The sequence below is a fragment of the Globicephala melas genome, chromosome 7 (assembly GCF_963455315.2).
Source record: "Globicephala melas chromosome 7, mGloMel1.2, whole genome shotgun sequence".
NCBI classification, from domain to species: domain Eukaryota; kingdom Metazoa; phylum Chordata; class Mammalia; order Artiodactyla; family Delphinidae; genus Globicephala; species Globicephala melas.
Window position 1 is genome coordinate 89,789,007 of NC_083320.1, and position 26,133 is coordinate 89,815,139.

Genomic DNA, 26,133 nt, shown 5'->3' on the forward strand with positions numbered 1-26,133 from the left:
AAGGCAAATAATGGAAGACAGAAAGTCTTTGACAGCAACTTACGAAGTACAATTGTTCTCCTTAAAATTTTCACATGCTGCCCTTATTGCTTTCAGGCTAGCCTGCAGAGTCAGTCTCAGCAAATCCCGAGTAGGCAAGCACAATTCTTTTAACAAAAGAAATTGCACACCCTGAAGGAATTACAGACACTGCCTATATGTACTGCCAGGGCCCAGAAGCATATTTAAGAGTGGATCTTGTGGGTTAGGAAACAGGGTTAGACTACACATGGGCTATGGAGTAATTTATTGCCTAAGCCACTCACGCATGCCTTGGGCTTCAGTGTTCGGGCAAGGACATGTTAAGTTTTTTTGTAATGTCTCCTTGAAGCACAAATTCTGAAGATGGTAAATCGTAATAAAAGCCTTCCTGGAAAGAATACTGAGAAATCAGTCAGTAGGCTCAGGAAAGGTGGCAATGTTATGATAAATTTACTATATTAGACTTGAGAACCCACCACCTGGCAGTGTTCCCTGGTAGGTCTAGGATACTCTCATTACTAAGATAATAGAATATATTTTAGCATCTTTGAAACCCTCAGTAGTGTCTGTCCTTTGTGGCACAATAATAAGAAATGCTGCCTTGGAACTGGGCTCCCTGCTAACAGTGAAGGTAATGGCTTCTGGAACAGTGGAGATCTAGTGGCTGTAATTAACTGTCAGTGGACGCAATTACCCTAATGGGCAGCAAAGCTGAGTGGCAATGAGGGCTCCTTCCCACAAGGACCCATGCAGTTCTAAAAACAGGAGTGAACTACATGAAGTGGTTCAGAATTCCATGTTGCCTATCATTACTACACTACTGCCCCTCTTCAATTTATTGTTGTAAACTTACTGGGGGCTAATGAGAGCCAGCTGTTGGAGGAAGAAATAACTCAGCCTGGTCATTGATGTTGGATCAGGCCCAAATGGACTGCTAGTACACTTGAGTCCCACTCATGGGAGACCGTAGGAGTGTGGTGAAGAGAAATCCTCTCAGTGGACAGAGCTGTGAGGAAAACACTTAGTCATCTGTTTTATATAGAGAGATAAGTGGTCTGAATTACATATACACAAGAGCTCTTGGGAAGTAGCAAACAATTTGGCTGGTTACTCAGGGGTCTGGAAGGTGTAAGATTCAGAGATTAGAGACAAGGCTGCATGGAAAAGAGGTATGAGGACTGATCCATGGCAGGGAACATAAACTGTGTAGATTTTTGTATGTCAAGGTAATATCCATAAGAGAATGCTTAGTGTAGAGGAATTTCCTAACAACAAGAAGATGAGGTGATTCATCTTGTGGAAATTAGGAAGTCTTCCTTTTTGGCCATCTCTGTGGTGATGCAGTGGCCCCATGAACAGAGTAACTAACTACTTTGGTGTGGTTGGAGGCTATACACAGACCCAATATCATGGTCTCCCTCTTGCTAAGACTGTTGTAATTCCAGCCACTGCTGAATATCCAACCTTCCAGCAGCAGAGACCAACAGTGAGCTCTCTCTATATCACCATTATTCAGTGAGACCAGCAAGCCACTTGGTATTAGGGTGAACATACTGGACTCCTACTACTCTGAAAAAAAAAAAAGCAGTTATTTTTTATACCAAAACTGACATCTACTCTGATTATGGTATTTTATCCTATGGAAGGAGTGCTTGCATAAGAACAAACTTCAGAGGTCTTACAAAACATCTGATCTGTTGGCGTGATACCATATGTAATATTGCCTCAGGCCAACAGACACATTTTATAACAAAGGAATTGTGACAGAAGATATGTGACCAAAGGATTCTGTGGTCTTGCCTGTGGATCCCACCCCACCATAATCCATAAAGAGTTGGCTTGTTCAAAACATGGAATGGTCTGTAAAAGGCTCAGCTACAGCACTATTTCAGGGACAATAGCCTACAGCATTAGGATGCTGGCCAAGTGATGTACTAAACGTACTACTGATAAAGGGTGCTGGAATAAATGGATTCAGAAACCAAAGGTGGAAATAAAATTCAAACCTCTCAACTAACCAATGATCTGATTTTGCTTTTTGGCTCTGAAACCTTTGGATCTGGCAAGTTAAAGGTTTATTTCCTGTGTTAAGGGCTACATCTTCACTATATATTAGAGAACATCTTTATGTTGAACTTTAAGTTGTACCTCGTTTCAGGTCTCTTTGGGTTCTACATTCCATTAGAGCAATAAAGTAAAGAGTGACAGAACTGGCAGAGGTAATTTGCCTTGACTACCATGTGGAGCTAGGTTTGCTGCTATACAACGTGGCAGGGAGGATTAAGAGTAGAACCCAAGGGCTTCCCTGGTGGCGCAGGGGTTGAGAGTCCGCCTGCCGATGCAGGGGACGCGGGTTCGTGCCCTGGTCTGGGAAGATCCCACATGCCGCGGAGTGGTTGGGCCCGTAAGCCATGGCCGCTGAGCCTGCACGTCCAGAGCCTGTGCTCCGCAACGGGAGAGGCCACAACAGTGAGAGGACCACGTACCGCAAAAAAAAAAAAAAAAAAAGAAAGAGTAGAACCCAAGATTCCACATATAAGCAGTATCATATGATATCTGTCTTTCTCCATCTGACTTATTTCACTTAGTATGATAATCTCCAGGTACCTCCATATTGCTACAGATGGCATTATTTCATTCTTTTTAATGACAAATATTTTATTTTATATATATATATATATATATATATACACATACACCATATCTTCTTTACCCATTCATCTGACATGTACACACTGCTATATTTAAAGTAGATAACCAACAAGGACCTACTGCATAGCAGAGGGAACTCTGCTCAATACTCTGTAATAACCTAAATGGGAAAAGAATTTGAAAGAGAATAGATCCATGTATATGTATAACTGAATCACTTTGCTGTACACCTGAAACTAACACAACATTGTTAATCAACTCTACTCCAATATAAAACAAAATAAAAAAAAAAGAGTAGAACCCAAGAAATCACCAAAATCACTTAGTTCTTCCTTCACTAAGAGAGAGAGAATAACAGTGCATGGGTGATAGCAGCAACCATGGCCCTCATGGACATGGACAAAGTAACTAAGGGCTCAGACCCACTGGGGAGGAAACTCTAAATCATCTCACTTGGACCAGCTGCAGTGCTGACTGAGGGTAGGAAAACTCAGACTGGAGGTTGTTCTGGAATATTATAAATATCATTATGCCTTGTGATTAGTTACAGCAGAGTGGACTATAGCTTGTTTTGCTAACCTCATCTTAAATCTTTTTATAGAGTTATGTTGAAGGAAATTCTAGCTGATTGTGCTTGGATCTCCCCTTTCAGGGAAGATGTGAGGACATCTTATTCTCCCACAAAAGGAGTCTTATGTTGAACTATGGAAAATGGATATAAAGAAAGACATGAGGGCTTCCCTGGTGGCGCAGTGGTTGAGAGTCCGCCTGCCAATGCAGGGGACACGGGTTCGTGCCCTGGTCCGGGAAGATCCCACATGCCGCGGAGCGGCTGGGCCCGTGAGCCATGGCCGCTGAGCCTGCGCATCCAGAGCCTGTGCTCCACGACGGGAGAGGCCACAACAGTGAGAGGCGCGCGTACCGCAAAAAAAAAATAAAAATAGAAAGACATGAGCATATCCAACTGGTGCAAAAGGAGTCTGCAGAGAAACCTGTTGGACATCATTTCAGACTTTCTCACCCTCATCTGTCTCTACTTTGTTTGCTACTGAGCTCTGTAAGGATGCTAACTGACTTCATGCAGACCCACCTGTTAGGTTCTCACCTCTCCTTCCCATCTTCCCTGTGGCCTCAAGATACGACAAATCCAAGAAGCCCACTTCACCATTCACACATAACAACAATGGAACATAAGGGAGTTAGCATCCTTTGGGGTGAACCGTAAAGCAAATGGGGTCTAGATAGGATCCTGAGGTTAAATTTCCTCCTTGCCTCCCTCTAGACAGATGGTTCTGAGGTTCAGTTTCAATCACTTCTTCAAGAATGGCCTTAGAGAATTGAGCAGTCAGTGTGTGAGACTTTCTGTTATGAGCTTTCCCCTCCTCCCTGCCTCACTGCCTCTGACCTTCATTCTCGACCCTGGGATTGGACTCCCTAAAAAGTATTCATGAAAACACCAGTTTCTAGGACAACAAGGCCAAGACAGTGGATCAGATCAGTGGTTTTAAAATTTTTTCTCCGAACATCCTAAAAGAAGTTGTAAATTATTTATCCTTTGCACATTTTTAACCTGACATCTAAATAGTTTCATAATAGTTGAAAAGATGTAATTTCTGGTATAGTGCCCCCCCAATTTTGCCGTAACATAAAATATCTTTATCCTTTAGAGCCTTTTATTGATTACCCTATTACATTTATATCTCTATCTATCTGTCTATGGATGTGTATGTTTATATAGATTCAAATACACACCCACACTGAAATTTTAAATTTTATCTCATTTCCTGTGACCAAAGGGTCTGAGTGCTATTTTTTTCTAATTTATCATTACATTCATTCATTTATAATTAATAAAAATAATATGATCAAATTATAAATTATGATAAGTCATGAGAAATACCAGTAATATTTCATTGATAATGAGAAAATTTCAATTCTAATGAGATAAATTATGATCAAGCATTTCCTATACATGTAAGATAAAATAAATAAATATAAATGCTGTTAAAATCTAATTGTCATAAGAACTAACATTTTTAATAGGAGGTAAAATATTAAACATTGTATTGAAAGTCAACTACAGTTAAAAATATTAAACATTGTAAATAATAAAATAAAATAATGAAAATAATAAAATAAAATAAAATTACAGTATTCCTGTAATTAGAATAAAGATTTAATAAAAGAAATTTTAACCATTTTAATGAATCAAACGCAAGAAATCTGAAAAAAAAAAAATCAGAGGAAAGTTTTCTCCATGGGTTTTTGTCCAGGGTATCTTGAAATGTTCGTTATCCTAGAAAATAGTCCAGTAATATTTAAAAGATTCTGTGTTGCTGATCCATTCAGCAATTCAAAGGCGCGTTTCTTTCTAACAAGTGATTCTTTCTAATGCTTCTTATTAAGGATAGTTGATAATAATTTGTTACATTTATATGTGAAAAAAATTAGTGGATATTATTTTCTACCAATATGCCTTTGTTTTCATAAGGTTATCCCTTCACAGCAATTCATTCTTTAATAAAGATCAGGAGATGAAACAGGCAAAGTTTGTAAAGGAAATGATCATTTCCATCCTGAATTAGTTTTCTATTGCTGTTGTAACAAATACCACAAACGTAGTAGCTAAAAACAATACCCATTTGGGAATTCCCTGGCCGTCCAGTGGTTAAGACTGTGCTTTCACTGCCATGGCCTGTGTTTGATCCCTGGTTGGGGAACTAAGATCCCACAAGCTGCATGGCAAAAAAAAAAAAAAAAAACCATTTATTATTTCTCAGTGTCTGTAGGTCAGACATCCCGCAGGCTCTGCTGGGTCTGGTTGGAATCTCTCAAGGCTGAAATCAAGGTTTTAGCAGAGCTAAGTTTTCTGGATACTCTAGGGAGCGTCCATTTCCTTGCTCATTCAGGTTGTTAGCAGAACTTATTGTCAAGCAGTTGTAGGACTGAGGTCTGGTTTCTTTGCTGACTGTCAGCTGGGGGTCATTCTCAGCTTCCAGAGGTCACCTGCATTCACTGGTTTGTGATTCCCTTCATCTCAGAACCAGGAATGACAGGTTGAATCTCTGTCACTCTCTGAAACTCTCCTACCTCTTCAGTCATTGCATCTCTCTGACTCTTCTGCCTTGAACAAGCAATTGAGGGAAGGAACCTGATTATGGTCCAAGAAGAGCATTCAGTGTTCTTCCACTTTTAAGGGCACTTGAGATTACATTGGGCCCACCCAGATACTCCAGGGTAATCTTCCTATCTTGAGGTCCTTAACCAAAATTCCACTTGCAAAGTCCCTTTTGCCATGTAACATACAGGTACCTAGCAGCAGGGGGGGCTAAAATTCTGTCTACCACATGCACCCAAGTCATTTTATCATCAAAATTCTAGTACCTTGTTTCATCCTTAAAAGAAGTATACACTCTAAAACAGAAAAATAGAAGAAGCCCTATGAGATTATAGGATCCTGATTTCTCATGAAATGAGGATTCCCCTGTTGAGCACCCTGGGTATTTTCTGTAGTAAACCGTGCACCATAGTAAGATGAACAATCAGTATATAATATCTGTCTTTTGTAAGAAAAAAAAAAAGTTAAAACATTCGAACAATTTATCAGATAAATTTATCTTGAGTTGGATATACCTGTTATCGAGGATTTAAAAATTGAATTTCTTAAAACTGTGCCCTGGAAAATCTTGGACTCTTCCAGTATTTGAGCACTCCCTGTGCAGCCCCACTCCACATATGGAAGACCACTGAATGGTAACATCTTTAGAAACCATTCTACTTCTAAGTATTATAGGAGTTTGCAATTCTGTCCCTGAATAGATGAAGCATTATTATGTTTCAAGGCAATTATTCAAACCAGGAAGGGAATAACCTGTCAAGCCAAATATTTTGAAGTGGGTAGATCTAAAGCCCTCATTATATGGGAATCTTGTAGCTATAAACCATAACTGAAAAGGCTATCAGATAAAAACTATTGGTTGAATTCTCTGGTTAGGTAATGAAATAACTAATGTGACTGAAAGTGTTATCACTAAGTAGATAGCTTAATTGAACTGATTAAAATTGAATTGGATTAAATTAATCCACTGGTGGGTTTTACACTTGATGTTATAACTCATTGTATTACATGTAGGCAAAGCCCATTTGAGCTTTCAAGATATAGCAAGATATTTTTCCAGACAATCAAGTTAGCTAAAAGAATTAGCTCTGAAGGCACTATTTGTTCCTGTTCTCTCTAACCTAACCACATGGTCAAGCAAATAGAAAATTCATAATATCAAGCATTATATGACTAGTAAGCTATTTATTTGTTGAGCCCATTGTAAAACAAGGATGTGGCATTAACTATTTTCCCAGATCATAATGGTTAATGGTTGGTTTATTTATTATTAGAGTAGATACAGCCAGCACTGGATGTTCTTCTTGAACCATAATTGGACTCCTTTCTTCAGTTGCCTATTCAATGGAGGAAGCTATGGCATCTTGACCTGCACTGTCCAGTACAGCAGCCACTAGAGCCACATGCTCCTAAGCGCTCGAATTATGGTTACTCTGAACCGAGATGTGCTGTAAGTTTAAAATACACACTGGATTTCAAAAACTTAGCTCAAATAAAATCATTGAAAATATTTCATTAAAAACTTATTTTACTGATTATATATTAGATAATAATTTTATCTATATAATTAAAATCAAAAGTCTCTCCACATATTTTAATATGGCTTCTAGAACATTTAAAATTACATATGACTCTCACATTATGTTTCTATTAGATGGTGCTAATCTGGGCCATATCAAGTCTCAGAAAGTCATTCAGTTGTGCTGCACCCATGCCTGGCAGTCTCATTTTATGACAAGTGCTCAGTCTTCCTGAAAGTCTCCCTCCTCGACTGTCCAACAGAAGCAGAACCACGATGGTTCATCACCCTCCATCCCAAGACTCGTAGCTCAGAAGAGACTGCTGGTCTTTCATTCTCTTCCTTTTGTCCAAGACTCACTTAGAGAATCAGGGGCTCAAATATTATTGGTGCAAAGTTGTCTTAGGGTGATAAGTAAAGTTTAGCTACACAAGAAATCAAAATATTCCTGAGATCAGATCTTCCTGACGAGTATGAGGTTTTTAATATGGATTTTTCATCCCAGTACTTCCTCTTCCTAAACAAGCTGACATTTGCTGTCCTTTCTTCATTTCCCAAGGCAACTCCAAGCAGAACTTTCTTTTTCTTTATGAGGACAAGTTAGATGTGATTGAAAAAGAGTAATTAGTACAGAACTGTCTATACTGTCAGCACTAAGTAGAGGTGAATTCCATCTTTGATTAACATCTACAGCTTCTGAATAACTGCTTCTTAGATAGGAGGTCAGGCTGATGGACAGCAGCTACTAGGCTGCTATGTATACAGGCTATGCTGCAGGCTGCTATCCTATACAGGGTACACTGTATGCAATTGTGACCGCTGGGCTACTGAGATTTGTCAAGTAAAGGGGGTGGGGTGGGGAATTGCAGCCAAAAATATCACCAGGCTTGTTTCACTAATCTTCTTGGGAACCTGTCAAAATTAGTCTGTAAAGAGGAAATAAGTAGCAAGGCAATATCAGATTAAAAGGACTTGAACCCAAGTCAGGAGCTTCTGCATATAGTAGTAGGGTACATTGAAGAGCCATGATATGTATAGGAATACAGGAATGTTAATAATGTCAAAAATATCACGAATTCAAGAAAAAAGCCAGAAAAAAATATATAGTGGAACAAGGCACCTTTAGTGATATTGGAGTCTGTTGAACATATAACTTTGAGCTACACACACAGATCAAAGATCAAAGCAAGGCTAGAGTCCAAACCAGGCAAGCTGGAGGCAGGCACATGAAAAGAAGAGGAAGCAGAGTGATTATTTGTCAGAAAATAAGTGGACAGGTTAAATAGATGGAATGAAACAAATAGTGGGGAAAACAAAAAGGTGACAACATTCAGAACAAAACAGTAAACAATCAAACAAACAAACACAATGAAGTTATACAGAAGCTGATGTGACAATTAAGACTGGAATATTGCATTTAAAATTCCAAAGAAATTTTCAAGTAACTAAAACTAAAGGTGATGATAAAGCCAAGTGCCAAATAGATATGAGGCACCATTATGAAGGAAGAATCTTAATAATAAGTCCTATAAAGACAGAGGGAAGTAGAGTCAGTCTGAAGAGAGAGATGGAAGAAATATAACAAGTGGCAGGTGGGGACTAAGATGGGCAGATCCTGACACTTAGAGCTCTCCAAGTAGGGGACCTGGTTGACCCGTCACCTACAGTCATTTCTCAGTACCTACAACTTGGCAGTGGTTGTATATTTCACTGGATCGTGAAAGCTTTTAAGATTTGGGGGTGGCGTGGGTGACAGGTAATATCCTGGCTTGCATTTTTTTTCTCCTTTAGCTCAAAATACTGCAGGAGTTGATGCACATTCTGACATCATTCCCTGTGGAGATTCAAATCAGGAGAAAGCCCTGTCTAGGACTCTGTGGTCCTTGGTCTTATTCTGCTGCTCAGTGATCAGTGATGGTCATGGAGAAAATCAACAAGTGGAAAGAAATCAGGTGCATCCAATATGAAGCCAGAATGGACAGCAGGACCACAGTTTACAGATTAATCACTGTTCCATCATAGACCCTTAGCTTAGGCTGTACAAAAAGGAGTAAAGTAGTTTATTTTACAAATTTGTCACATCATTGCTTAAGGAAGCAGTGATGTCAATGAAGAGCATAAAAACTGAGCCATACAAATGGCATTTCGTGCTATAACCAAATGTATCATTATGTGATAAATTTGGATGATACTTTAACAATCATCTCTGATGTAGCAAAGGAATAGCTCAGATAGCTTAAGAAAATAGGCTAGTTAGTTCTTTGCAAACATTACTGTGCATTCACCTGGAAGCCTTCTTAAAACAGATTGCTGGGCTCACCCTCAGAAGTTCTGATTCGGCAGTTCAGTGGTGGCACCTAAGAACACACCTTCCTAACAAGTTCCAGATGAAGCCAATGGTATTGGTTCAGGGACCTGACTTTAAGAATTACTGATATAGTCAGCAGGCCAGTCAAGACTATGATCATGGCCCTGTCTAAATTCATATATTTATGTATTCTAAGGAGACCTTTTTCATTTTTCCAGACTTGAGAAACAAAGATTACTTAATAGTTCAGACAAGTTTGTTTCATCAGGGGCCTTTCTGGGTGAGTTAATTTGACAAGACTCAAGACTCCCACGTCAAAAGGCACACTAAGAAGAAAACTGCCTGTCAGTGTCACTCAGACTGCCTGCTGCCTCTCCTCTCCGTGATATAACACTTATATTGCTCCTCTCCCGCTATTTCAGGTGCGCCATTAGGATAACGTGGATTATACTTCGGCAAGCCCCTATCTAGATATTACATCCAAATATGTCACTAACAGGAAATGGAATCTGCTATAAGAAATGATGCGGCACGCTAGCCAGACTTATGAAAATAGGTATCTGCCTTAGCCAGACACAGAGAAAGATAACCCTGAATGTAGGTTAAGTCTGCAGTACACACACATTCTTGATTGTGTCAGGTTCATTAGAGACAGTAAATCCAGCGAGATTTGAAGGAGAACTGATTATGAACGTTGGCCTTCTATTGAATTCCATGGTGCCTGTGAATATTTACCCTTTGCCCCTATGTCAAAGCTTCAGGCAGAGAACCTGGAAACTATTCTCCTGAATGTTACTTGGGAGTATACCGTCAAAGTTTCCCAGCACAAGGTCTAGGTGTCTTTATTATCACTGTCATTAAAAATGTATGTGTCTGTTTTCATGTGGCAAGACGACAGGTATACACAAAACAAGATGCATCCATACTCCATGTCCTTGAGGATCTCTAATACAAGGACAAAGGCAAGCACTGACTTGCAGACAATAACCTAATAAAGCGGGTTAAAATTAAATTTGGGGGTACAGAATATAAGTGAAGAATAGACGTTTTTTGTGAAGCAATGAGCTGCAGGGATCGTTTTCTCTATTGGGCAGAATTTTTTGATAGATTCGTGATTAATGTATAATACACAGGTACTGTCTACCCTCCCACTGCTTCTTCCAGTTTGCCTGCACAGGTTCCTTGTCCTGGGAAGAAGGAGTCAACAAAAGAAGGGAAATGCTCAGCAAAGTTTTAAGTATATACACATGAATTATTTTCAGTTCTACTATTGGTACTATTGTTCTAAATGTGGTCTAAAAACTGGTTTGGCCAGGAAATGATTTGGCATTTCCTGAGATTTTACTGGAAAGAAAGCCTGACCAGGAGAGAATAAATTGTATTAGAACTCCATGGGGTTTGAGACGGAGAAGGCATTATGAATATTAGTATTTGCTGAACTCCAAATTCAACCCAGTTGCCCCCAACTCACATCCAGCCACCTGCTGGCATCCTCACAGATCCTGATACCATAGGACTGCACTGACCGACAGTCTCATCTAACTAAAACTGACTTAGCAGGAAAGCTTAACTGCTTTAGGCCTAGAGCCAGGGTATTCAGAGCACCTGACAGGCATCAGCCACTTAGATATAGGCATGAGTCTGCAAACTCTCAACTCTCTGTTGCAGTCCAACATGAGAAATAATTTATGTTGGGTCTCTTTTGAAAACCAAAAATCTCAGTGGAGTCAGCTCTATATAAATGGTTAGTTCCTCTGACCCTTCTTATAGGTTAGACCTTGCACTAACGCCACAGTCCATGTTATAAAGGATCCTGTGTCCTTTCCTGCCAAGAATTACTCCAGCCATAGGCCTTCATTAATGATTTCAAAATCTACTTAGAATAAGACAGGAGATTTGCATCTTCTCATTTTACTCCACCTGAGCTTGTGATTTTCCATACTTTCTAGAAGTCAGGAGGGACCACACACACCAGTACCACCACTGATACTACTGATACTACCACTTCCCCTAGGTCTTCTCCCTTCTTCTCCTATTCCTTCTTGGTACCTTTCTTAAAAGTCTGTACTTACCATTTACTCTCATATAGATTTTTCACAAATTGATTAGGCAGCTATAATTTGTGGTATACCTTAGGGTAGAGTACGCCCACATCAGTGTATATAGGTCAAGCTACATAGGATTAATACTTGTGACCCAGTGTTGTCCTATGTCATGATGCTTCAGTCTCTGGTGTATTAGCATAATCCACAGAAACAGAACCAGTAGAATATAGGATGTGTATATATATATATGCACACAAACATAATAGAATATTCTCTATATATAACATAAGTCTCTCAATAGATAGAGAGAGAGAGAGAGGAGGCTGAGAAGTCCCACGATCGCTTTCTGCAACCGGGAGACCCAAGAAAGCCAATGGTACAATCCCAGTTCAAGTCCAAAGGCCTGAGAACCAGGAGAGCCTGATAGTGTAAATCCCAGTCCAAGGGCAGAAGATCAATGTCCCAGCCCAAACAGGTAGGCAGAAAGCAAATAAGGATGAATCTCTCCTTCCTCCATCTTTTTGTTCTATTCAGGCCATCAATAGATTGGATGATGCCCACACAAATTATGGAGGGCCATATGCTTTCCTAAGTCCAGTGATTCAAATGCTGATCTCATCCAGCTGCACCCTCACAGACGCACCCAGAAATAATGTTTAATCTGGGCACCACTTGGCCCAGTCAAGCTGACACACAAAATTAACCATCACATCTATTTAAGTCTTCCCTCAGTCTTCCCATGTGAAATGGTAGACTCTACCCTGAAATGTATGCTAACTTCTCTTTGGAAGTCATTTCTTGTGCTTTATTTTTTAATACTTATTTTATATAAGAGTATAGTTGATTAACACTGTTGTGTTAGTTTCCAGTGGACAGCAGAGTGATTCAGTTATACATATGCATGTATCTATTCTTTTTCAAATTCTTTCCCATGGAAATCATTTCTATACTAGAATAACTACCACAGTTTTCTTGTTATATGCATGGAGCAGAACTGTTATAAAATAGTTCTAAATAAATTTAGAGAGGGAAATGTAAACTTTAGAACTAAAGGAGTTTATCAGTTTTGAAGGCCTCATTTTACAAGGCCAGAGAAAGGAAGTCTCATGGCCAAAGTTATTCACTGAGAAAATAGTCAGTGAAGATGTGATAATAGATTTCCAGACACCCCCCCCCCGACCCCAGCCAATTTTGCTTTCCATTTTAGGAGCCAGATCAATCATGTCTAATCTATATCATAAGGTATAAATTGAGTGACTTCTATTTCTAAGACAAAGATAATCAAGACACCTTAGAATACTCAATCTTATTCATAATTAGAATTTGTAATGGTTTGTCCTCTAAACCAGCAGATGTAACTGACATAAAAGATAATCAGCTAAAGCTACTACAGTCAAAAATTTTCAGGTTTCTTATTAAGAATATTCAAAGAATTTATTAATGATGCAAGTGTTTTTCAGACCAGTGAAGGTATTCCTTACACCAGTAGAAAATTCTGTCTGTTCCATCGCTGCCTTTTTTCTTGAAGAATTAGAGTTATTAAGTACAACATCTGCACAGAACAGGTTATTTGCTTTTCAAATAACTTCAGCACAAAGAGATATTTGATGAATTAGTAATGTGTTTGACCTTGAGAAACTGATCAAAATATCTGGTTCTTTTGTCCTTTACTTTGATGCCTCAGTAACTTTTGAAAGCTGGATTTTACAAGCCCCTTAGCAATTGGTTTTGCAACTGTGTTTTTCCTTGTATATAATACATTACTTCACTGCCAACAAAACTGCTGGAAAAAAAAAATGTAAGTCTGAGTAACCAGTAGCCTCTGCAATCATTATAGATGCCCAATGGGTATTTCAGGGTCCTTTAATTGAAAACTAATTATATAAATCTATTTATATGTGATGAAAATTAACAACAATAACTCTAAAGAATGAAGAACCAGACACATCAGCACAGTTGAAAGTTAACTTCTAAGACTTTAAAAGATGTTCCTACATCTGTAACTTCTTGTTCTTTGTCCAGAAAATTTATTTTCTAGACAATTACCTCTATGGGGAACACCCAGGGCTGGAGGGAACAATTTTACAGAGCCTTGCTGTTATAGAGTCAGCACTGCTAGCTATTAAATAACAGGTGGCAGGCTGTGATTTATATGTGGAAGTCACACTATGCAGTCATCCTATGGAGGCCCTGGCCCTCAGGAAAGAAAGGCAAAGATGGTGCATCAGTTACTATAAAACTAAAGCATCTTGCTTCTTTTCTTAGTCCAAATGTGCTTACCTGTTAAGCTATAAAAAAATATAATCCGTGAGCCAAGATACAAAATCACAAGTGTACACTCACTCCACATACACATAACATTCTTCAGTTCTTTCATCACCTTTTACTTGTTCATTGCACATTAAAACAGAAAACGACAGCCTATGCTGCTTTTTTCTGCAAGAGGCACTTGGCATTTCTAAGTGATGTTTGTGGCCGTGAGCCACAAGGAACTTGGACCAAATGTTTTCATTGAATGGACAAGTTCCAAAAGTTTATTCAAACAATGAGTATGACTTTTTTGAGATTTGGGGGAAGTTGTTCTTATTTGTATTAATTTGCATTTGGTATTTGGTGTTTTTCAAAAAATTTTCAAAGAATACTGGTTATGTTCAATGTTTTATGTAATTCATGTAGCTCATCAGTTCTTTGGGGATTATAAACATATGCTGGGTAGACTAATTTCCTAGCTAGTCTGATACTCCCCCCAACCAGGGAACATTTGGAATCATGTAGGAGTGTTTGGGGTTTTGGGAGATGACACTGGAATTTGTGGAGAGAAGGTCAGGAACATAATACATAAGGCAGTTCTGCACAGTGAAGTGTTGTTCCCCCACGAATGTCTAGAATGCCACTCTTGAGAAATAATACCTAAGGAACCTCATCTCTGAGGAAAAATAAAAAACAATTTACTTCTGGCCGTCATCTCCTTAATGGGCCCCTTTCCACTGTTAACGGCATGAGCATCCATTCTATCCTGTAGCTGGGAACCCGTGGTTCTGGAGCAAAGTACAATGAAACAAAGCCATTTAGCAGATCCCTGTGAGATCTGATTGGCCACCAGATACACTCCAGCCAAAACTGAGAATTTTCTAAAACTTATGGAAGGTGCAAATGCATAACTTCCTACAACTCCTTCCTTCAGTTTCATGCTACATCTGCCAATATGACTTGATAACAGTGAGGAAGGATGAGGAAACAGTATGAGAAAATTGTCACAATTCTGGGAGAAATGCATCTCAAAAGTTTTCAGTTACAACTTTCTCAGCAAGTAGTAAACTCACGTTAAAATATATCTTTTATATAAGAATCCTGCTTCTTGTTTGATACTAATAGTGATGATGAACTCAGTACCATCTAGACACTTCTTCAGTACTCTTCTCCTCTTTTTATTATTACTTTTAATTGAAATATAGTTGATGTATGATATTATGTTAGTTTCAGGTGTATTACATAATGATTTAACATTTGCATACATTATGAAATTATCATTATCACAAGTCTAGTAACCATCCGTCCCCATACAAAGTAATTATAATATTTTGACCATATCCCTTATGTTGTATATTACAGCCCTATAACTTATTACTTAACTGGAAGTTTATACCTCTTAATTTCCTTCGTCATTTTTACCTACCCCCTCACAGCCCTCCCTTCTAGCAATCAGCCGTTTGTTCTCTGTATCTGTGAGTCTGTTTTCATTTTTTTGCTTGTTTATTTGTTTTGTGTTTCAGATTCCACTTACAAGTGGTATCGTGCAGTGTTTACCTTTGCCTGACTCATTTCACTTAGCATAATACCCTCTAGATCTATCCATTTTGTTGCAAATGGCAAGACTTCATTTCTTATGACTAATATTCCATTGTGTGTGTGAGTGTGTGTGTGTGTGTGTGTGTGTGTGTGTGTATAAAAACTATCTCCTTTATCCATTTGTCTATCAGTGGACACATAGGTTGCTTCCATATCTTGGCTACTGTAAATAATGCTGAAATGAACATAGGAATGCATATATCTTTCCTAATTAGTATTTTTGTTTTCTTTGGATAAATACCCAAACATGAGATTGCTGGATCATATGGCAGTTCTTTTTTTAATTTTTTGAGAAATCTCACTCTTCTTGATGTCATACCATGGACCCTCATGGTAGAAACAGAAACCCTCTGGTTTCTGTTTCTGCCAAGTCCTATTGTCCACAGTGAGGACAATTTTATATATATATATATATATATATATATATATATATATATATATATATATGTATGTATGTATATATATATATGTTCATTAACTTAAACAGTATGAGTTTTCAGTATATTAGCACAATCACAGAGTAAATGTTAAGTTCCTACATCATTCGGGGTTCACTTTTTCATTAGTTCCCATTTATGGGCCTGGAAGAATAAGAGAGTATATTTAGAATTCTATTCAAGACATTATGATAACTGGAAAAAATCATTCCTTCTTTTCAGATTCTCTTTATGCTTTTCTAGGAATTGTTTCTGTCCCAAACTCTTTATAATTCTTCTCTGTGATCCCATGGTTAGCAGTGCCTTCCTGATCTCTCCCACCCTCACTTCCAAACTCAACTGGTGGTAGTTTCCTTGTAATTTTTTACGTTCTCCACAGTTCAGTGCATCTCCCAGGCTCAATGCTATCTTCCCTGTTATCCAAGTTGTCTCCTCTCAGCTATTTCAACATAACTCAACAGAACACCGCTTCTTTTCTGTGCTAAATACGGCTTGTCTGAGGAAAAAGAAACTAATTGTTACAACTCCTGCACAGAAGCTGCAAAAACTGTGAGAAGCTGCTTTCTACTGCTCCAGGCTACAAGCACTGCAGTAGGTCTCTGTTTGACAACCTAAGGGCAGGAATCGCTGTGGGGAAAGGAGGAAAGTGAAATAACAAGGAGATTGGAGTCAAATTCCTTTTTTTGTTTTATACCAGATCCCCTAATAAGAGTATCACCTTACAGAAAGTCACTTTCATATCCTGGGCAGGGCCCTCAGCAATCACCTGTGGATTATCGCACAGCCTTTTTGCTAGCTTCCTAGTGCCAGGCTGCCCCTCATCCAGTGCTTAAACACCTGGGACAGAGTAACTATGGAATGTCAGTTTTCATATTGGAGACGGGAAATAATTAGAGGTAGATTTTATACCCAACTCAAAAGCCTTTTGTGTTGAGTCTGGGCTGTTAAGTTAGCAATGGTTTTCGTGAAGCGGGGCCAGAAGCAGAAATTTGCAGATACCCAGAGCGCATTCCCCCATATCCAGGCTTTTGTGAGAACAAGCTAATTGAGGGGGGAGTTCATGCTGAGGGGGAAGAAAGCAGAGCTGGCTCAATAGTGAAGCAGATATGGCTTGTTCCTGCAAGATGGTGGAGGGTCAGAGTTGGAACTGTGTCCCACTCCTACATGGCGCCCCAAATGACAAAGGGACCCATGATAGCACGACCGAGGTGACAGAACACAAAAAGGCCATGATGTTGGAGGCATGGGGAAAGCGCAGGTCTTCATACTTGGAACGCAGTGAGTGAGGCAGGCTACTACGGTGAAAAGACCATGCGAGCTTTATAATTCTGGGAGCATACTGGGAATAGCCACAATGAACTAAAGACCAGAAGCCTCCTTCCTGCCTTGCAGTTTTTACATGAATCTCGGGGAGGCTCCCCTCTACCAAAAATGGCTGAAATAGTATTTCTTGACACCTCTGGTAGACAGAGGTCAAGTCCGATTTATTTGATTTAGAAAGTAAAATTAGGGAATGTCTTCCTCATTTGGATAATGGACTCTAAATTCATAGCTACTATATCCTATTCTCAGCATTATACTCTCTTATTCAGAAACCTTCACAGGCTCAGAGAACTTGCTGTGTTAAATCTTAGCCCTGTAGGTAAGTGTTCAGAGACCTCTATAGTTGATTCCTACCCTAATTATCAGAATTTATTTTCTCCTTCTTCCCAACTGTCATTCTCTGCTCTAGTCTGCTCACCCTTTACTTTAGCCCCATGGACCACTATTTACTCCTTCCCTGAACTATGACAGTTCTTTAACCCCATCAACTAGCACATACAATAAACCACTTTACTTACACTGTCTAGAATTATATGTGGTTACTCCGTTAGGGTTAGAGTGCTTAACGAGATTAAAAGTTCCTGTGGGGCAAGAATCATGTCTTGTATTTTTGTTACCTTCACAGAGTGTAGCAAGGGGTTAAGCACAAAATAAATACTTCTTCATCGATTGTATTATCTGTAAGTGATTCTCATCTGAAGTCGCATCTGGGTCAAGTATCTCATTCAGGAAGAAAGCAGCCATGTAGGGTAATAAACTGACATAACAAAAGTTATCACGGTAGAAAAGTACAAAAGACGATTGGTGGTTTCATCCGTAGAACAGAGTTTAAGTGACATGGCAGTTATGAGAACTGGATTGACCTAATTCACCCCTTAGCTCTGTCAGGTGCAAGTTGCTGCTGCCTGGGTGGTGATCACTTTTATTCCTGTTCTGAGAGAAGAACTGAGGCCCAATGAAAGGGGCCAGATGTTCAAATCCCCTAGCCCCTAACAATACAACCAAAAGCATCAGGTCCTGAGCCTGTATTTTCCCTCAGCGCTACCTTAGTAATTACTAAAGCAAAGGAAGTGAAGACTTGGGGATATAACCAGAGGTCTTACAGAAAGGAAAAGACCAGAGATAACTCCAATAAATTATTTTGGATCCCTTGATGCATTTGGGAAAAGACAGTAGGGAGAGATGTCTCCTTTGCCTTGCAAATGCTAAACCAGAGAATTACTGTTGTTTACTGATCTCATTTTTGTGTAAGCTAATACTAAGGACATATCTAGCAATGTCTGCAGCTGAATAATCACCTTTCATATATGTCCTAAAAAGCAGAACCATTGACTATTTCAAAAGACAGGCACATTTAAAAGATGAACACAGGTAGCTTATCACTGTACTGATGTTGTAATTCATTTAAAACGCAGACAGGAAAAATTAGTACTACTTTTGAACCTGCCTTTGCTATACCCACCGTATCACAGGAATTCTGTGAAAATGACTGGCTCTCACAGGTCTCTTTTTTTCTGCTAAACTTTCTTGTTATGAAAGGCATAAGACAAGAACAGGCATTGATTGGGGAACTGAAGCTCTCCCATAAAAGATGAGTATGTTGACAGAAATACCATCAGTTCCTCGGCAAGCAGGTCAAATATTCCTTAATCTCACTTACGTCAGGGGATTGCACGACCACCCTCGGACAAGGACAGCCAATATTACCTTCGTTGGGAGTCAGACCTGTTGAAATGTGCGGGCGAAAATGACAGACTGAAATGAAGAACAGCAGTGCCTCCCTCAGACACGCAGCCGTATGTCTGGCTCTATTTCAAACCCCAAACCAGCTATATTTTCGATTTTACTCTCTGACATTTACCAGAGGGAAAGAGATACATAAGTAATGAGGCAAAAGGGCATGAAGAGCTGGGTGTGTATCTTTACATTACATTAAGAAATGAGCCTAGCAAAAAGTGTGCTTGAGTCCAAAATTAAAAATGAATTAAATGAGTATCTGTCACATTTGTCAGAGCAGCCTCAATAAAGTCAGCCATTCTCAATGTATACACAGGTAGTGGATTTTTTTAATGCTTTGCCCTAGCAAGACTACCCATTTCCTTTCACTGTATTACGCTGCACGTTATTTTAGGTTGGTATGTAAACACCTGCGTCCCTGTCTGTCTCCTCCAACTATTTTATGTTCTTAATCACAACGGCTGTTGTCACTATCAGCTGCCTGATATTTACTAGGCACGGTATGAGTACCGTACATGCATTCTATCGTGAAATCTTTAACAGAGATCTTCCTCATTAAGTATCTTCACCATCATTTTATTAAGGCAGAGATGTTCAGCAAGGTCACGCAGCACATTAAGTGGTGGAGCTAGCTTCTAGGGGGCAACATCAAGTCTCTTTTCCTTTCCGGCCTCCCCCTCAGACCCGTAGCACGTGTTCTGCTTCCTCTGAGGTCCTAATAAATACGGTGACTGACTGAACAGAACAACAGGTTAAACCATCATTAGTGAAGCCTCATTAATGTGACTGCCAGCGTATAAGCAGATAAGCCATCACACCAGCCACTTTGTTCTGGAGTTGCGCGCGCGCGCGCACACACACACACACACACACACACTCTTAGACCACATTATTTGAGGCTTTAGCATCATGCAGGGTCTGATTTCTGATCATGCAGAATCACTGAACCAGAACTTTTTTTTTTTTTTTTTTTTTGCATGATCCCCAAGAGGGTATCTGCCACCCAAGCTCAATCAGAATCTGATCCAACATCTATGATTGTTGTTTGCTAATGAATAGGTATTTAATTTCCTGGCTTTTAAGGCCCAAAACACTGACTTTCCTCTCGGGATTTCCTTGTCCCAGAGTGGCTGGTGTGATAAGCAGCAGTGCAGGTGGTCAGGATTCTAATTATACTCTAATGAAAACTACTATTTACAGTTGAAAGGCACCTCTGTAGTCTGGCCTGGCTCCAAGAACTTGGACTTTCTTTATGCTGTTCCACATAAAAAAAAATTAAAAATAAACCTCTTTCAGTACCTGTATGAGGTGCTTAAAATGTCATTACCATCTGTAATTATATGGAGAATCCAATTAGCACAGCTAAGGAATCAGACTGCTGTGTACCAGTTGTACCTGTTGACTATGTTGGCTATAAAAATTATTATAGGGGAGAAGCTCACATAGTGGGTGATTGTGTGCATCTTGTATAAAGCTCTAAAAAGCAATTCGAATGTAAAAAGTAATGAGGAATAGTAAGAATAAATGAGTTTCACTGAAGTACTGGCATTTCACAAGCTTGGTGCTGAGCTTCTTTTGCTTCAAAAAAGTAGGAGAAAATTATCCTCAAATGAAAAAAGCCTCATGTAACATTGAAATAAACGATGAAGACCTATAACAATGTTCTGGTGGAGATGTATGATCGTTTTCGTGCTCACTGTGCAGACTTGACTCGTGTTGCATAAAAAAATGGGTGAACCCTCCACAGATGCTGAGAAGTTGCTGGGAAAAGACAGGGTGTTTGGACCACTGGGAATGTTGGAATCAGTGAAACAGAGCCTTCCAAACCCCTTGTGATATTCATCACAGCAGTTACATGAGTTACACTACATTATGATCCTCTTTCTTATCAATGCAGGAGTGATAAATGCAGAACTGTCTGCCAGCTTATTATACGGTTAATAGCTGTGAAAGGAATGGAAAATGACAGGAATAAATAACATAATATGATCAGTTAGTGGCACACAAAGACCTCTGGGGCTGTGCTTGGTATGATAATATCTGGTCTCCTGAGAGCCACCTTAGAAAGATTGACTTTTGTCATAGATTAAGTTTGATTGTGTGAAGGACAGAAAGCATCCCTTTTTAGATGCTAGCTAGGTTTTGTCTATACTGCTTGCCGTCTGAAGTAAATGGACTCTATATCCTGGTGCCTTGATATACACTAAATTACTATGCCACGTGGAAAAAAAATAGACAAGTTTTCTAATCAAATTATAACTTCTTCCTAGATAGAGTTTGTGACTGTTAATTTCCTTCTAAAATATCAGCAAATAGTCATGTCTATAGGAAATAGATACCCAATAAATGCTCTTTGCTGGATTTTATATATATACGCTGTATGAGAGTATGCATAATAGTACATCTTGTCTCATGAAGAGTTCCTGGTCCAGACACAGACAATAATCTGAATTTTCAAATTGAAGTAAGTGGTTCATATTAAACAGCACACCAAATTACACTGTCTGGTTTAAATGCCAGTTGACTTATTATTGTAAGCTTCTTGAAGATCTTGTTTGATTCTCTCTTTGTATCTTTCATATCATCATGCACTGCTGAGACGTTCTTTCTTCAAAACTCTCTCCTTTTTCTCATGACACAATATTCTTATAGTTCTCCTCTGACTTCAAACCATACTGTTCAGTCTGCTTTGCTGACTCCTCTGTACTTTGTCCTCCTCTGTCTCAGAAAGGTCCCTGGCCAATTTCATATGCCTCTATGGTTTCATTTCCACTCATGTAACACTGGCTTTTGAATACATGTCTCCTGTAGGAGATGTTGAGTCATCTCCTGCCAGAAAAAACATTTGTAACTGCTTGCTAGGCAGGTCCTCCTGATTTTCTAGAGCCAGGTAAAAACCAGCCAATACTGAACGTATTGTTTTTCCTTTCCACACTAGATCTTCCTCTTAATCCAAATCCTGACTCTTGGCATCACCATTTATCCAAAAGTATAAGGCAGACGCCATCATGTCTCTCTCCCTTCCCATCACTCAGTCTAAGTTTCTAAAATCTGCATTGCTTCTTTCTCTGCACCCTTTTACTATTGCCTGGGTTCAGGACTCCAGCATTTCCCTAAAGATTTCCTATGGCATCATAACGAATGTTCCTGCTTCCAGTGTTGGCTCACCATCTTAATTGATTTATCAACATACTGGAAATCAGATCATGCCATTTTCTGCCCACTCTTTAGTGGCTCTCCATCTCAAAGAAGACAAAAACCAAACTTGTAAGTATAGCTTACTTGTCCCTCCCCAAAATGGCTACTCCCTGCCTTTCTTACTCCATAATCTTCCATTTCTCCATAAATCACGTAGTTTTGCCAGCTATGTACACACCTTTTCTCAAGTGTTGAAAATAGTTATTCCTTATCTGCTTGGTAAACTCATCTCCATCCTTCGAGACTCTGAACAAACATGATTTCTTCTCTGAAACATTTTTTGGATGCCTTCTGTCAAACCTAGACATATCTTTCTCTGTGTTTACATAGACCTCTCTGTAGGTTTCTATTAGGAGAATTATTACACCATATTGAGATTATTTATCAGTAGACTATAAGATTCTTAAGGCAAACTCCCATTTCTTGGCCAATTCTTCATCTTCCTAACTAGCATAAGATCCACATATGGTAGAGCTCAATCACTATTTGTTGAATAAATAAATACATACTGCCTTTTCCAAATTTTTAATTGATTGCTAGTGTACCTTTAGATGGTTATTCAAAGGTCTGTCCTATCCCTCCAGGTAGTTATGCTGGCTCAAAACAAATATTATTTTTGTGCATTTTTCTTTACGAAGGAGAGAAAGGGCAGTGCACCAAAATGTTGTGGTTTTCATTTGTTTCCGTTTTTCTGTTTGCCTTCCTCCCATAAATATTTATTGAGAGCTTCCTTCATATGACAGGGTGCTTAAAGCTGCACAGAAAGATGTGATGGTATGCAAGATGATTTCTGTATGGAAATATAATGTTACAAGTTAACGTGTGATCAACATCATAAGAATATAGCAAGTTAAGAGTTACAGGAGTTTAGAAAAAGAGGAGCTGAGAAGGACTCCGAGGACGTCAGGGAAGTTTTCCTACCAATGGTGACACTGAACTTGGGCCCTGATAACTCATTAAGGTTTCCTTACTTGGAGAATGATGGAAGGGCAAGACGATCGTGTGCGGGGGCGGGGGGTGGGGTGGGGGGGTGAAGAGGAATGAGAGCAGTAAATTTCTTTAGTGAATCTACAATAATACATTCTCAGTTGGGTATCTGTAAATTAAGGGAAGTAGTGGACCCTGAGATCAGGAAAGATAAGAGAGCTAAAATTGCAAAGATCTTCAATACAGCTGGGACTTGAGTTTCTAAAGCCATGAAAGTGACACCATAAATTTGTCTTTTAGGACCATTAATATACTAGTTGTTTATAGTATATTTCAAAGAGAGTTAAAATCAATTAAAAACTATTACATCAGTCCAGAGTATAAAGTTAAAAATATCTTTGTTAAAGTGGTTTCTTAGGTATGAAAGTAAATGAATTTACTCAATATAGATGTAGAAAACTGGTTTAAATGAAAAGTACTTACTCGCATAAGATTTAAGAAATATAAGTAAAGTTCTTTTCTTGTGCACATGACAGAGTAAGAATTAAATATATGGTAGCTCTCCAAAGTTTATTTAAAATATAAATACCCTAATTGCTCGTGTGCCCTATAGTCCTACGTTCTTCTTGATAACCAGTTACTACAGAGAAGCATGGCTACATGAACAAATCCTTATCATAGGATAGTGGCTAACACAAAATTTTCTACAAATAAAGCAGCCTATAATTAGGGACTGTGATTAGATTCAGCTTTTTTTCTTTTAATCAATTTGCCTCATTGCTGAAATGTTTCTCTTTGTAGATAACAAAAAAAAAAGTGGCATATCATTAAGAGCTTGGAATTAGAGAGCTCCGCCATGTTCCAGTTCTGTGACCTTGGACAAGTCAATTTCTTCAAAGTCTGTGTGTATCAGTTTCTCAACCAACTTTAACACACTCTAAGCATTTCACTGTATACTGTGTGAAAAGTTTTAATGCTCAATAAGCATATAGATCTAAAAGAAATAAAAATTTAATTCTTAAGTTTTTCATTAGTGAAACAACTCCATTGTCTGTAATGGGAAAATGACTAAAAACTTGTGAATGAATTATAAAAACTCATATTTTTCCTCAAGGTATTCTTAAATTGAGAAAAGACTGGTCATATATTTACCATTAACCACAGCATATTTAAACTTCTCTCCCTGCAGTCTCTTAATAATGCAAAAGTTAAGGTTGCATTTCTCAAGAACAGGAACTTCAAATATCACAAGAGGGTTAAAAGAACAAATACCCGTAAAGAATTTAGAACAGTGAGTGACTAGCACATAGAAAACGCTGGAGAAGGATGTGCTATTATCATCATCACTGCTAAGATGGAACAGTTTCTATTCCTTCATAGGCCTTATTGAAATTGCCTGCTTTCTTATGTTTACACATAGGTCAAAATGTTCCGGAAACAGGTTCTGAGTCAGATGCCAGATTGCAAAAACTACTGTTAAGAGACATCATATATTAGTCATATTCAAGTTAAACCAGCCTTGATATAAGCTCCATGCTTCAAAGAGCAGGTTTCCTGAGGTGAAATGAAAGTAAATGTAGGGCAATGGCCTCATTGACTTCATTGAAAAGACAGACGAAGCCAATCCAGAACACGATAATTACAACATTTACACCAGGGCTCATTTTCTCTTTCTTGCTCCTTTTGTTCTTAATGTTTTGTTTTATTTTGTTTCTCTCCAACAAAAGGGAAATCCTGAATTTTTGAATTCAGGTATTTCAGAAATGCTGATTGTTATGGGCCGTATTCTGTTCCCCTAAAATTCATACGTTGAAATTCTAACCCTAGTACTTCATCATGTGACACAATTTGGAAATAGGGTCTTGAAAGAGATAAATAAGGTTAAACAAAGTCATGAGACTGGGTCCCAGTGGCCTCCCAGTAGTTAGAATGGGCATCATCAGAAAATCTACAAACAATAAATGCTGGAGAGGGTGTGGAGAAAAGGGAACCCTCTTGCACTGTTGGTGGGAATGTAAATTGATACAGCCAATATGGAGAACAGTATGGAGGTTCCTTAAAAAACTAAAAATAGAACTACCATAGGACTGAGCAATCCCACTACTGGGCATATACCCTGAGAAAACCATAATTCAAAAAGAGTCATGTACCAAAATGTTCACTGCAGCTCTATTTACAATAGCCAGGACATGGAAGCAACCTAAGTGTCCATCAACAGATGAATGGATAAAGAAGATGTGGCACATATATACAATGGAATATTACTCAGCCATAAAAAGAAACAAAATTGAGTTATTTGTAGTGAGGTGGATGGACCTAGAGTCTGTCATATAGAGTGAAGTAAGTCAGAAAGAGAAAAACGAATACCGTATGCTAACACATACATATGGAATCTAAAGAAAAAAAAATGGTCACGAAGAACCTACGGGCAAGAGGGGAATAAAGGCACAGATCTACTAGAGAATGGACTTGAGGATATGCGAGGGGGAAGGGTAAACTGTGACAAAGTGAGAGAGTGGCATGGACATATATACACTACCAAACGTAAAATAGATAGCTAGTGGGAAGCAGCTGCATGGCACAGGGAGATCAGCTAGGTGGTTTGTGACCACCTAGAGGGGTGGGATAGGGAGGGTGGGAGGGAGGGAGACGCAGGAAGAGATATGGGGACATATGTATATGTATAACTGATTCACTTTGTTATAAAGCAGAAACTAACACACCATTGTAAAGCAATTATACTCCATTAAAGATGTTAAAAAAAAAAAGAAAAAAAGAGGAGACTAGGACACAAATGTACACGGAGGAAAGACAATGTGAAGACACCGGGAAAAGATGGCCATCTATAAGCCAGAGAGGCCTTAGAAAAAAACAACCCTGCCAGTACCTTGATCTCTGACTTCTAGCCTCCAGAACTGTGAGGAAATGAGGTCAATTGTTTAATCCACCCAATCTATGGTACTTTGTTATTGTAGCCCTAGCAAATGAATACACTGATC